Below are 13,136 nucleotides of genomic sequence, written 5' to 3'. Positions count from 1 at the left end.
GTGTGTTCCACATGTCTTCTATTCTCTCATTGGCCAGCAGGAGTGGGAGTTTTGATTGGCTGCTGGCTTTGGGGCCACGGGGTGAGCAGTAATAATAGTTGATGTGCTGTGGGGTTGCAGTATATTAGATAAAGGCAAACTGTTGCAAACATGCAACACACACACACACTCCCTGTGATGGAGTTGTATGCAGTGTTAAATAAGATGAGCTCAGGCTGGACCTTGGCTGTGTAATCTCCATTAAAAGAAACCAGTACTGTGTTCAGGTTGGCCCGGGCGGCTGTGCAGAGAACTGTTTCATCAAGATAATGCCCTCTGCGCTGCTCTGTCTTCCTCCCTCCGTCTCTCAGCTTCTTCCAAGATATTGATGTGTGTGTGTGTGAGTGAGAATGAGGGGAGGGTTGCTGACAGTGTCCTTGATGAGGCCTGGGTGTTAATGTCATTGTCTTGGCAGCAGCTCATATTATCACTTACTGTATATTCTTCTTACAACACAATTTATTCTAATGTCGCTCCTCTTCCTCTCTACTCGTCTTCTCCGACGTGTCACACAAACAAATACCAGAAGAGGGATATTCACTTAAACGGGGGGGATTAGAGGAGCTTACGTATCCATCACACAGCATGAAAATCATTATTTAGAAACGAAGGCTCAGACAGTCGCCCCTGATATTTTCATTTTTTCACTTTGTGATAAAAGAAGATTAAGTAGAGAAAACAATGTATCTTGGACAAAAAAAGTGGAATTTGTCGTATTTGAGGCTTAGATTTTTTTTTTTTTTTCCCCCCCGAGTTGAGGCTGCTTTTGCTTGGGTTTGTTTATCTGGCTTAAATGTACTACCCTCTGGTTGTGCACTGAGGGAAGAAAAATCTTCCTTTGAAATGTCAGGGAGCAGCGCTTAGTGTTACACACAGCAGCTCTGCACTACAGAGCACGCCTCAGCGGGCAAAGATCAGTGCAGCCACTCTGATCTGTAACCTTGTTATTAAAGTGAATGTAAATTGAACTATGATTAATGCTTGCTGGCTGTTTTGCACTAAATGTAATTGTTTTTTGTTTTTTTCCCCACTTTATTTAATTGCATAATGCAGTTAAAATTTGAAAAAAAAGAAAGAAAGATTACTCACTCACCTCCTCTCCCCGCAGACACTTAAAGTCTTTTCATCCTATAAGTCTGCAGTATAAAACCAATAAATTAGACAAAATACAATCGTAAGATGATGTAGAATTTGACTTAATTCCAAATTCTTTTGACAGATCCATGTCAAATTTGTATTGAAATAATCTAAATATTCTTAATATAGCATTATTTATACAGTCAGTTTTAGATTTAGGTGTGAAAACAAAATCCAACCTTAGCTTATCTATACCAGAAAAACTACGTTTCAATAACATTTGCTATTTTAAGCTTTCATCTGATGATAGCTTTCTGAGGGGATTTTTAGAATCATTGACCACATATAATAAACTGGACCGAGTGAGTGTGATGTTACCCAAAAAAAATGGCTTACTTCTGGCTCCAACCAAATGAAGTCAATTCAGTTGCCGTTTTTTTCCATTATTTTATGTTGCCATGTTGGAACTAGAAATGGTCAGAAAAACAGCCATTGGTCGAGTTGGTCTAAGTCAACAGTTCTACGGCAACCACTCTCGCCAATCCATGGTGAGCTTGTTGGCCACACCTCCACCACCTGAAAGCATGCTTGGGAGAATATGTCAATCAAGCATTCTGAAAGATCGATGTGAGGCCAGATACTTTGAAATGGAAATTATGTTTTTAGATGTTTTGCTATTTGTTCATGTATCACAAGTTATGTCGTCATCACAGTATTGATCATTAATATCGCAAATTTTTCTCACATTGTGCTGCCCTAGTTTGGATTGTAATTTTTGACTAGATTTTAAGAACAACTTTAAAGCATTTCAAGAGAGTAAATTTAAAAATGCTGATAAAAGAAACAGATGTTGCTTCATTTTTATTTTCAGAAGCTCAGTTCTCGTCAGTGAGTGGCAGTGGGTGGGGCTGGAGACATTTTACTTTAATTCATGGCCTTCTGGATATGTAAATATATATAATGGCTGATTTGTTGAAGACATGCAATCAATCTAATTTTCTACAAGTCGGTGTGAAAAACAAAAAACACACTAATAAGGTTTGTATGGATTTTCTAAAAAGAAGAGCAGAATTATCATGTCAGAAAATCATTTTGTTGAGTCTGTTTGGTATTCCACTTACACTCATTACATCATGTAAACAGAGCAAAGTAATTTATTAAGGATAATTGGATTAAAGCAGTTGCCTGGCACTAGATTTGTAAAGTCTGTTTGCACGGCAGCAGTGGATTGATTCACAGAGGACATCATATGAAAAAAAAACCTAACATGCTGAGACGGGACAGCATGCCTGTCATAACAATTAAGCAAAGCAAACTGCTGTTTGTCAAACATTTGTATTATAAAAAAAAAAAAAAAAAATCCTTGTTGAAGGATATCACACTCAGACATCCTAGTACTTAACCCACTCCAAATGGTACAGCTGGATAGCACTAAAATTGCACGCCATTTTTGTTGCACCTCTAATCTTGGGATCATGGGAAATGAAGGATCATGGGAAATGAGGGATCATGGGAAATGAAGGAAGGCTATGTCTTGGAAATTGACAGTTTTTTTTTTTTTTTGGTTAAAAACAGCGTAAGCATAATTAGAATAATCATAATTAAAAGACCACAGAGAATGCTTTTGAAATAGAAGATGATCAAAGTGGGACTATAACACAATTTCTTGGCTTAATTTATTCTATTTGAGGCAATGTAATGGATCAAATAAACCATGTGAAATCACATTAATGCACAGTGAATTACACTCATGTCTAAGTTATCTTTTATTTAGTTTTTCCTGCTTTTTAACAACATTTCAGACTTTCCACACTTTAGTTTTTTGGTGACCATTGGGCTTTAAATTTGTAAAAAAAAAAACACTAAACAACACTTTGGATTTTTAAAAGCTTGAATTTGAAAGTTGATAAAACAATTCTTATCAGGAATTCCAACCAGTCCCAGCAGACACGCCTGCTTATGGAGGTTTCTTCCTAATCTTCCATTTAGAGGGAGTTGTTGCTTGTTAAATACGGTGAATTACACTGAAAACCCTTGGATACAATATGTTAGTCACTTCTATAGGGCAGTTCTATACAGATAATCTGTCCTTGGAGGACTGGCACACAGAAAAAATAAGATTTGATTCCCAGGGAGTGCAATAAGCTTCATCCAGTGTGGGTCCTTGGGCAAGACCTTTCATACTAACTGTGTAGCCACAAGGGGCCCAAGTCTGAGTGCCTCTGTGCCGGTCCCCAGCCTGGATAAAATGCAGGGTTGTGTCAGGAATCCAGCATCTCTGCCAAACCACTTGTGTGAACCAATCAAAGCTGATTCACTGTGGTGACCTCTGAGGGGATATGCTGAAGGAAACAAATTAACACTCTGGTGCTGGAGGATTTTTGCCTTTTGTGTAGCACTTTGAGACAATCATGATTAATGGGTTGAACCCTTAATAAATCAGACCTTTACCTTTTATTAAAATGATGTATTAAAAATAAATTCACGAATATCTACTCAACATTTGTGAATATTTATAAAGTCATGGTGTGTCATAATAGTCAGATTTCTGACTGGACGCTCACAATTGCAATTTAAAGCGTTTGTCATTCACCATAAGTGTTTCTGGAAACGTAAAAGGAAATTGTCCAACACTCATCCGAGATGAGTGTTGAGACATGGTGCTGTTCAGCTGGCAGGCTGCGTGTAAGCACGTACTAATGTGGCTCTGAGCCGCCGTTACAAACAGAACTAGCAAACAGAACTACAGCAGCCTCGTGCCTGTGTGCAGAGGCCTAAACATGCTGCAGCACAATAACAAGCCATTCAGAATGAGGAGCACTGGGAAAAGAAATCTCAGAAGGAGGGACAAGATCAGTAAATGAAAGTCTTGATATAAAAACAGTAGAGGAGGTCCTCAAAAACACCAGTGCTCTCTTTTTATGATTAGGAATAATCTGTGAAAAATTGACATTCTTAGACGGTTGGCTGTGCAGATAAGTTTTCTTGTATCTGCTAACCTGAATCCTCTGGCTGCTGTTGTGCTGACTTAAACAGTCTGAGCATTTCCATTTGGGTCCTGTGGATTTCTTACAAGCACAAACACAAACTTATTTGTGGACTACAAACAGAACATATGTCATCTATACAGGCAGCACAATTTACTGTTTCTATGTCATGTAATGCACAAAGCAAACAAGGTGATTAGCATTTCAGAAACCCAGCAATTTTCCTCTGGGTTTTTTAAGTTAATTTGAATATTTGATTTTTTGGTTTCTTCATTTTGGGTAGTAGAGATTAAAAGCAGCCGCAGAAATAACAATAGAAAATAAAAATGAACAAATCAAATAAAAATAAAAAATAAGGTAGTCAAATTTGGCCCTTTGAGTTTCTTGAATTTAAGATATGACCTCTTTATTAAATTCTAATGTGGCATGGGTAGTCTGACTGAATGTCTGCTCAGAAGTCTTTTTCTTAGTTCCCATGAGGTTTTGGAAGTCATTCGATTTTGAGAATCAGCCGATACCAAGTCCCACTCTGATATTTTTGTAATGCATAAGAACAATGTAACAAGAAGCCTGATACAGCTTGGACAAAATAGTTGCTATCACTTTCTTCATGAAAGAAAAACTACAAGAAATAAGTTCTGCGTTTTGCACGTACATCTAAAAAATTTACAGGTAAGGCACATTGTTGCGGTAAAATGATGAAAATTTAAAGGCTTTCAGATGTGAATGTTATTAATATTTAGACAATTAAAATAAAATGTCTTATTCCATAATTTTTTGGTTTCTGCCAAAGGAGTTCCTTCTTTTCATCTGCTCTTCTCCTCTGTCTGTGTTCTGACTGTTCCACTCCTCACCTTTCTGCTGTGTGTCCATGTCCTGTTTGCAATTGCAATTGCGTTCCTTCTGTCTCGGCTGATTTTTGAAGCTGCTAAGAGACAACAGAAGGAAATAAGAGGCAGAACGTTGTTCAGGTTACCCTGGATTTCCTTTGCCCCCTCCACAAATACTTCTCCAGGCTCCCTTTATTCTAAAGCTAATGTGTTTAACTTTTTTTATGTCTAACTGAATCTTGTGCCAAAATTATTGCTGATATAAAAAAGTTAAAAACTCAATGAAACTTTCATGATAAAAGCACAAAATAAAATCTGCATTTTTCATCAAAAGTTAAGGTAAACATTTTGAGGAATAAATCATAGCTGGCGTGTGATGACGACTTCTGTGATGAGGAAGGCACATTTGAATTTTTGCTCTCATGGTGGGATAGCAGTGGAGTCAGAAGATGGAAGTCGAACTGAGGGGGAACCTAACTAGCTATGAATATAAAAATCGTATGAATGATTCATAAATTTCAAAAATATTTATTACTTCTCATTCTCTGAGTTATGCAGGTTCTTTTTCTACTGTTTTTCCTCTCAACTGGGACGTAGTAAACTAGAATTGGTTAAAAGGCACTGGGGTGCAGACTTTTAGTAATCACTTTTATTATTTTAAGCCTTAGTTACATCTGTCATTTCGGGTGTATACAGGCATTCTGTGGGTGAAAAATGGGCAAACCCATATGAGACACGCAGCACGAAATTTTTAGATGGTAGACCACTCAAATCCTGCTTACTGCTGTTCATGTGATAACTGCTTATGTTTTAAATGAGTGAATGTGACAGAGCATCGTTTGAGTGGGTGTCCTACGTGCATTTGCGTATCACCTGCACACCCCGCATCTGCAGATTTTTAGGGCAGTAAGTAAGTACACACATAATACTAGAGCAGGACGTAAGGGCACAATTTTTCGGTATTTGTCACATGCAAAAGGCCCACCGTGTGTTAAGGGGGGGGGCACGTTAACATAACATACTGGTAAAACGTGCATGCTAGTGTTGAACCTTTCCTGCGATGTTGTTTCTGACCGCGGGGGAGATCTCCTCCAGGGCCCACAGCGGATCTTCCTTCGGGGGTTGACTTCCCCATTCGGACCCTCAGCCTCCAGAGTGGGTTAATAATAATAATGTTAATAAAAATACTTTTTATTTCAAGCGCCTTTCAAGTCCCCCAAGATCGCTGTACAAGGTTAAAAATAAGAAAAACAGAACAAAACATCAATAAGAAATTATCAGAGTAAAACATGAATAAATATAAAGACATAAAAACAGGATAGAAAAACAGACAAATGAGGTTGCGTTAACTGAACTGATTAACTGTATGATGTTTAAAGAGATGAGTCTTGAGTTTGGATTTGAACAGTGGCAGCAAGTCGGTATTGCGTAGATCTGGAGGAAGAGAATTCCATAGCTGGAACCAGTTGCAGTTTTTTTGGAGGAAAACCTTTTTTTTTTTTTTTTAAATTACTGTTCTCGCTAACTGAGTAACACAAAATGAATGCGCACTCACACACTCACTTGGCTGAGTGTCTGTCAGTAGCGGTTTTAGGCACGGGCCATACGGGCGATCGCCCGGGGCGGAAAAATGACGGAGGGGCGGCGCCAGCGGCTCAGCTCTTGTAAAATACTTTATGCATCACTATTGGTTTACTTATATCAGGTTTACTTATATCACAGAGTTTGTAACAGCCTGAAACCTGGCGGCGCCCCCGCCCCGCAGCTGCGCTCCCTGCTGTCTTTGAGAAGTAGACGCAAATGTGTGTGAGAAGGAGAAGGGAGGGGGCGCGGGGTGAAGAAGGAGAAGGGAGGGGGCGCGGGGTGAAGGGTGCAGGCTGAGGTGAGCACGGAGCACAAAACGCATGCGCAAACCTGGCTGGATCTTCTTCCAGGGGGGCAACGGTCGCGGGCCGCGGCTCAGTGCTTGATGAAAAAATAAAAATAAAAATTGCGCCGCCATGTAGCGAATTGGCGCCCCTGGGTGCAGCTGCACGCGCTCCTGCTGGAAATGTTTGACGAACGGGAGGGGGGGGGGGGGGGCTGCGGGTATAAAAAAAGTATAAAAAAATCATGCTTTTTTGGTTATTTCAAATAAAAAATGGGAAAACAAAAAAAAATTCTTCACTTAGATGACAGTTGGTTTAGTCGACAGACTTGATACCTATGTCAGGACATTTATGCTAAATGCAAAAACATCTGAAATATGGAGAAAAAAGGTCAAAGCTGGTGCCCAATTTAGAAAGAAAAGAGAAGAAGAGGAGAAAAGAGACAAAGAAAAGGTTATTATCGCATAGCTAGATGCACGTTTTCTAAATTCGAATGCTACCTGCCCAACAACAACAACGTTGCAGAGGAAAAATCTCTTGTTTGGTCTATCATGACCAAAACTGAAGTAGGCCCAAATATTGCAAATAACGTCATTTTTAAGATATTTATTCTTAAATGTTTGCTCTGCCTTAACTTGTAACATTAGTTATGATTCGTGTGTCTGTCTGCTCTGCTGTAACACAAAGTTTTTGTTGTGTTTTATTGTTGTATATTAGTTCATAATGTTAAATAAGCTGTGATGGTAGCATGCTGCTGCTGCTGCTGCTGCTGCTGCTGTTGTTAGCTTTTCAAAACTCCAGTTGATCAAGTCATACCTGAGATCACCAATGTCTCAGGAGCAACTCACTAACCTGCTGTTGTTAGTATCAATCATTCAGGGGGGGAGCAGAATTCATATGATGACGTTATTGACAAGCTTGCATCAGGAAGGCCACAAAGGTTAGGTTTTAGTTAGTGTTTTCTCTTCTTAGTGCTGCAGTTACATTTATTCTAATAATAATAATAATGGATTGGATTTATCTGCGCTTTTCAAGACACCCAAAGCGCTTACATTATGTCCATTATTCATTCACTCCTCATTGATACTTGGTGATGGTAAGCTACGGTTGTAGCCACAGCTGCCCTGGGGCAGACTGACAGAGGCGTGGCTGCCATTTCGCGCCTACGGCCCCTCTGACCATCACCGGGATCATTCATACACATTCACACACCAGTGGAGCCACACTGGAGGCAAGGAGGGTGAAGTGTCTTGACCAAGGACACAACGACATTTTGGCTGGTGGGAGCGGGGATCGAACCGCCAACCCTTCGATCATTGGACGACCCGCTCAACCACCTGAGCCACTGTCGCCCAATTCTAGTGTATTATTAGTGTGATTTGTAGTTTATAATATTTATTTCAGATTGTTTGTGTTTATTAAATATTTCCTAACTGTATTTTCTGTTACAATAAATGGACAAAGTGACTCTATGGGGGGGGGGGGGGGGGGGGGCTAGAGGAGGGCCTCGCCCGGGGAATAATTCAGGGTAGAACCGCCACTGGTGTCTGTCCCCTCCTTTTGCAAATGCTGGAGCGCGGCACGAGGGAACTCGGCACACACACATTTCAGCACACACACGTACACACTCATTGTGGAAAAAAGCAGCAGGAGAAAAACTGAATTGGTTCTTATGCCATCTTCTACTTCTCCTCTGCCGAAGTCCCATAACTACACATTAGGGCGCCCCCTACAGTTTGGAGAAAATGTAAGACTTTTAAGTGTGCCTTATAGTCGTGAAAATACGGTAATTTGGGTGAGTTTAGGGTCGGTTCAGCCGTGTTTATTCTTCATCAAAATACTTTTCAACCAGGGACATGCAGTCAGAGGAGGCATGTGAGGCAGTACAACACACATCAACGAATTTTATATGCATCATTTTAGTCCTTGCTTTCCCTAACATCTGTGTATTTTCCATACTTTTGTTCAGTTACAGTGCAGACTGTGAGCTGAAGCAGCACAAGGAGCACAGCCTCACGGCAGATCCCGCAATTCTATATAAACTGGGTTGAGTTTTTTAGTTTAGTCAGTGTATGCTTATAATATAATGCTTTATTATTTTTTAATACTTAGACACTTTCTATTACACGTCTTCACTTTCCGTTTAATATTTAATGTATTTCATGTTTGTCTAACGTTAATGCAGTGTTCAAATCTGACACTGCATTAAAAAGACATAAAGTGAGGAAAACAGCTGTGCTTTTAGTAATAAAGAAACAATAGATCATTTGTTTATGAATGTATAGATGTTTTTGGTGGGATTTTTACTGTTGGCGTTGCACAAAATTAGAAAAAAAACACCAAATAGTTTCTGGAGTAATCTCAGGTGATATTTGATTTAGTTTTGAATGTTTTATTAATAGGGCACTTAAAAAAAAAAAAAAAAATCACAAGAACAGGTTTTTTTTAATTCCAACCACTCTTTAAACATGTTTCATAAAGACATGAAAATTCATAAAAAGTAAAAATGCGGGACAATTTCCACTTTTGATCATAATAATAGGTTATCAATTAGTTTTTTTTTCCCCTTTCCTTCATTTCTCCTGATCATTTATTGTTTATGAAAGAGAAAAAAAGGGGGGTGGCAAATAGCTCACATTTGATCTCCTGTAGTTCTTAATTAATTTAATGGGAGTCCACTATTATATGTTTTGCTCTGACAAGCAGCAAAATTGTGGATGTAATGTCATTAAAAAATGTCTCAAAGTTGGACTTTCAAAGTGTTTATGCTTCAAACAATAACTGCAACATCATCTCATTTCAGAATAGTACTGCTACTTATTATAAAAATATCACATTTGTAAAGGAATTTGAACAACAACAAAAATGTCTGCAGGGAAAACAGCCTCTCAAGTCCCACACGTTAAGGACAATTGTAATAAATTCACAACATTTCTGAATTTGGGCTAACAGCAAAAGTAAGCCAAGTTTACTTAAAACAAATTCATTTAATGATTTAATGTACTTTTTGCATGTTTTCTAGTATACTTGAAGTGCTCTGAGTATTTAAACTCTAAGCTGAATGAAACAGAAAAATCACTCCAAACCAGAAAAAACAACCAACATGATTTCAAGAATTCTCTCAGCTTGAGGAAAGAGAGTAAATATATATTTGAGGCTGTTTGTTAAAGCTTTAAATGTGTCACCACTTTCTAGCAGGTTCCTTCCTGTCACCGTCTCAGATTCCGCGTTTCATTTCTGTTTTGGCTCAGCTGCGGTTGTGATTCGTGGAAGCTGTCGTTTCAGCAGTAAACTTTCACCATTCAACATTTTACTTGTGACCCCCCCCCCCCCCCCGTTGTTTCAACCCCTTTTCTGCATATTTTGCTGTCATGTCCTGTCCAACTGAAAATAAAAAAAGAATTTATAAATTGTAATTAGGTTAGTTTTTTGCACCCCATTGTTGTTCCTTCGGCTAATGACTGAGCTGCTGCTGCTCAGTGGACCTAATCAGTGTTGATTGGCTGCGCTGTGCCCAATCAGTTTATTAACTGTATTTAGTATGTTTAATAGGTCCCTAATTTGTTTAACAAATCAAGCTTTAACTACTTTGAGCATGCTCTGGGTCCCCTCCCCTTATGAGATGTTGCACAGATGCAGCTCGGTGTCTCCATGTAACCACAGAGTAATGGAGCAACGACAATGTTGTGGGCTGCCTCTGACATGGGATTAGCTCCAGCTTCTTTAGGGAGAATGATGGATAGATCCTAGAGACCATTACAACCTATGTGTACAAGAGTGTACAGAGTAAAAATGACAATAATTACTGTCTTATTTATTTTATTTTGTTGGGTTTACAAATAATTAGAGAGTACTATGCCACATTTTACAAATAGTACTCATTGTTGTTGCTCTTCCTACAGCGAATCAGCTTCAGTGATTCACACAGATTATTATTAATTTTTTTAAAGGATTTTTACACCAGATGCCCTTCCTTACCCAGCCCTGTTTTTTATCCAGGCTGGGGACCGGCAAAGGGGGACCCGGTAGCGTGAAGGGTCTTTCCCAAGGACCTGCACTGGATTCAACTGGATCAGCCAGTCTTACACAGCCAACTGAGCCATCCACCTGCAGTAAAATCATTCACAAATGGAAAGAAAAAAAATGAAAAATACCTTGTGAGAATAATTTGTCCAATGTAAAATGTCTATGTAAACACAAGCACTAAAAGTAAAACTGGACTATCAGGTGTCTATTTATAAGCCATCTTCTGGTAATTGCCTTTTTACTGGCCAATAACATAATTTCCAACATTTCATAGTCATCAACACTTGAATTGACTTAAATTGCCTATCTCAATATTTCCCAGGTGCATTATCTCAAAGGAGAGTGGAAGCTTTGTCTAGACTTCCTCTACCTTTTTTAATCTCAGTTCAGTACTGATTTATCAGCGAGCATCCCCAGAATATGTGAAAGTAATCTACTTTAATTGTTTGACAAGGTCTCAAACGGTTGGTAACTCTGTTTCTTTCACCTGTACTCCCTCCGAAACATCCCTCTGTTGAGATCTTAGTGTTGGCTTCCCGTTCCCACTTCTCTGTAATGTACTCTGTGGTGTCATCTTTCAGGTTTTCTAGAACTTCATAGATTTTAAAAGTGAATGTTTTGATCCTCTGTGACTTAAATGCCTCAGTATTCATTTCAATGAACCCTGGTCAGGATGTATCAAAATCTGTTTCCTAATTTCTTGCCCAAGGTAGTTGCAGATTTCAATGGAATCACACCCATCTTTCCATAGTATAAACTTTGTTTGATAATCTTCCAATGCATCGTTGGCCCGAAATTTTTAATCAAATTATAATTTGTAATTTTGCACAGCAAAATAATTTTCCTAATTTTGAAAAAAAAAAAAAAAGGTAAAAAAAAATCTTAAAACTTGACAGATTATTTTTATAAGTGAAATCGAGCTTGAATTCAGCTTGAATTGGCTGGAATTATTCAAGTAATTTTGAATAATATTCAAAAAGATTCAATCTTAAGGGGAAACTTACTTCTTTGACTTGCACTCCAAAGAGTTAAATAAGTCAAAAGACTAGGAAGGAATGAACCGTGCAGGAGGAATACTAATCAAGTTAAAAGCCGTCATCAGAGCCTTAAAGGCACAGCACTGCTGAAACGCCCCAGTGCTGCTTTGTCAGGGAAAAGGTTGAAGAAGGAGGTTTGACCTTAACTGCTAAACATGCTTTTCTCTAAACATTTTTAAGCAGCACCCTCCCTCCTTAATATCAAATCTGCGCATGTTAACACATGCAAAGTTTTCTGCTCAAGGTGACAGAATTGATAACTGCTTATACATATGCATGGCCCTTGCATGATTATAAGTAAATAAACGCTTTATTTTTCCGTTTCCTTATAAAGTTTTTGGCTGAATATTTAATGAAGGACATCTGAGCTTCCGGCACTCTGCCGTTGTACTTGCAAAAAGGGGATACAAATGTCATAACATTACACCCATCCTTCAGATTCATCTAACAAAAACAGATTTGTTTTCTCACATGCCGCTTGTCTGCGGTGTTTCATTACTTGGGCTGCAGCAGGGACACATTCTGCCTCATGCATATTTCAGACAAAGCACATTTTCAGCTACAGAGGTAGACAGTGCAGAGAAAAGAATCAGCTTTTTGCATAGTTTCCATTTCACTTTCAGTCATAATTTATGGGACCCTTTCCAAAACGGTCATGCAGCTATGTAATGCATGAAGCTATTTACTCAATTATGATGGAAAAGCAGCTTCAAACCAAATTTAGGCAATGATGTTAGCGTTTGCACAACAACACATGAAGGAATGGGAGTGAAAACGTACTAAATAAAATATGACCTGCTTTTCATGTACCGCATTCTGCTTTTCATTACAGTAAATGAAAGATGAATGTTGTCTGTCAACTGCCGTGTGAGTCTGCAATGCAATGAAAAGTGTTACTGTTTGAACCCTAAGGTCCTTGGTAATTTTCAAGATGCATGCAAACCATAACATATAGCAACATCTGCCTTTACCTTCCCAACCACTTTTACCACCTGACAGGAAGGCTGTCATGGTTCACAGCATCACAGTAATGGAGGCTGATCAGAGGATTATGGCCATGTCAGCAAATAGTTTTTTAGTTTATTTTTCCTCATGATACTGATTTAATAACTAGGTACCACAAGATAACAACTGTTTCTTTAGATGACCAAATGGCTCTTTAACACCAGAAAATCAGGAATTAAGTTGTAGTTGAAAAAAACTAGATGGGTTTTCTTTAGATTATGACACACTCATCGTTTGATGATCTGTGTGATGCTCTTGTGGCACCCA

At 38.7% G+C, this 13,136-nt stretch overlaps 1 protein-coding gene across 4 annotated transcripts in view; it reads left to right on the top strand.

Moving 5' to 3' along the window:
- The window catches only part of nlgn1 (neuroligin 1), a 368,401-nt gene that overhangs the window by 44,630 nt on the left and 310,635 nt on the right, over positions 1–13,136 (top strand). The gene's annotated exons all lie outside the window — the stretch shown is intronic.

This window comes from Oryzias latipes, chromosome 4 (assembly GCF_002234675.1).
Source record: "Oryzias latipes chromosome 4, ASM223467v1".
In the NCBI taxonomy this organism is placed as follows: Eukaryota; Metazoa; Chordata; class Actinopteri; order Beloniformes; family Adrianichthyidae; genus Oryzias; species Oryzias latipes.
Note: the sequence above shows the minus strand (reverse complement) of the source record. Positions and strands in the feature narration are given on the sequence as shown.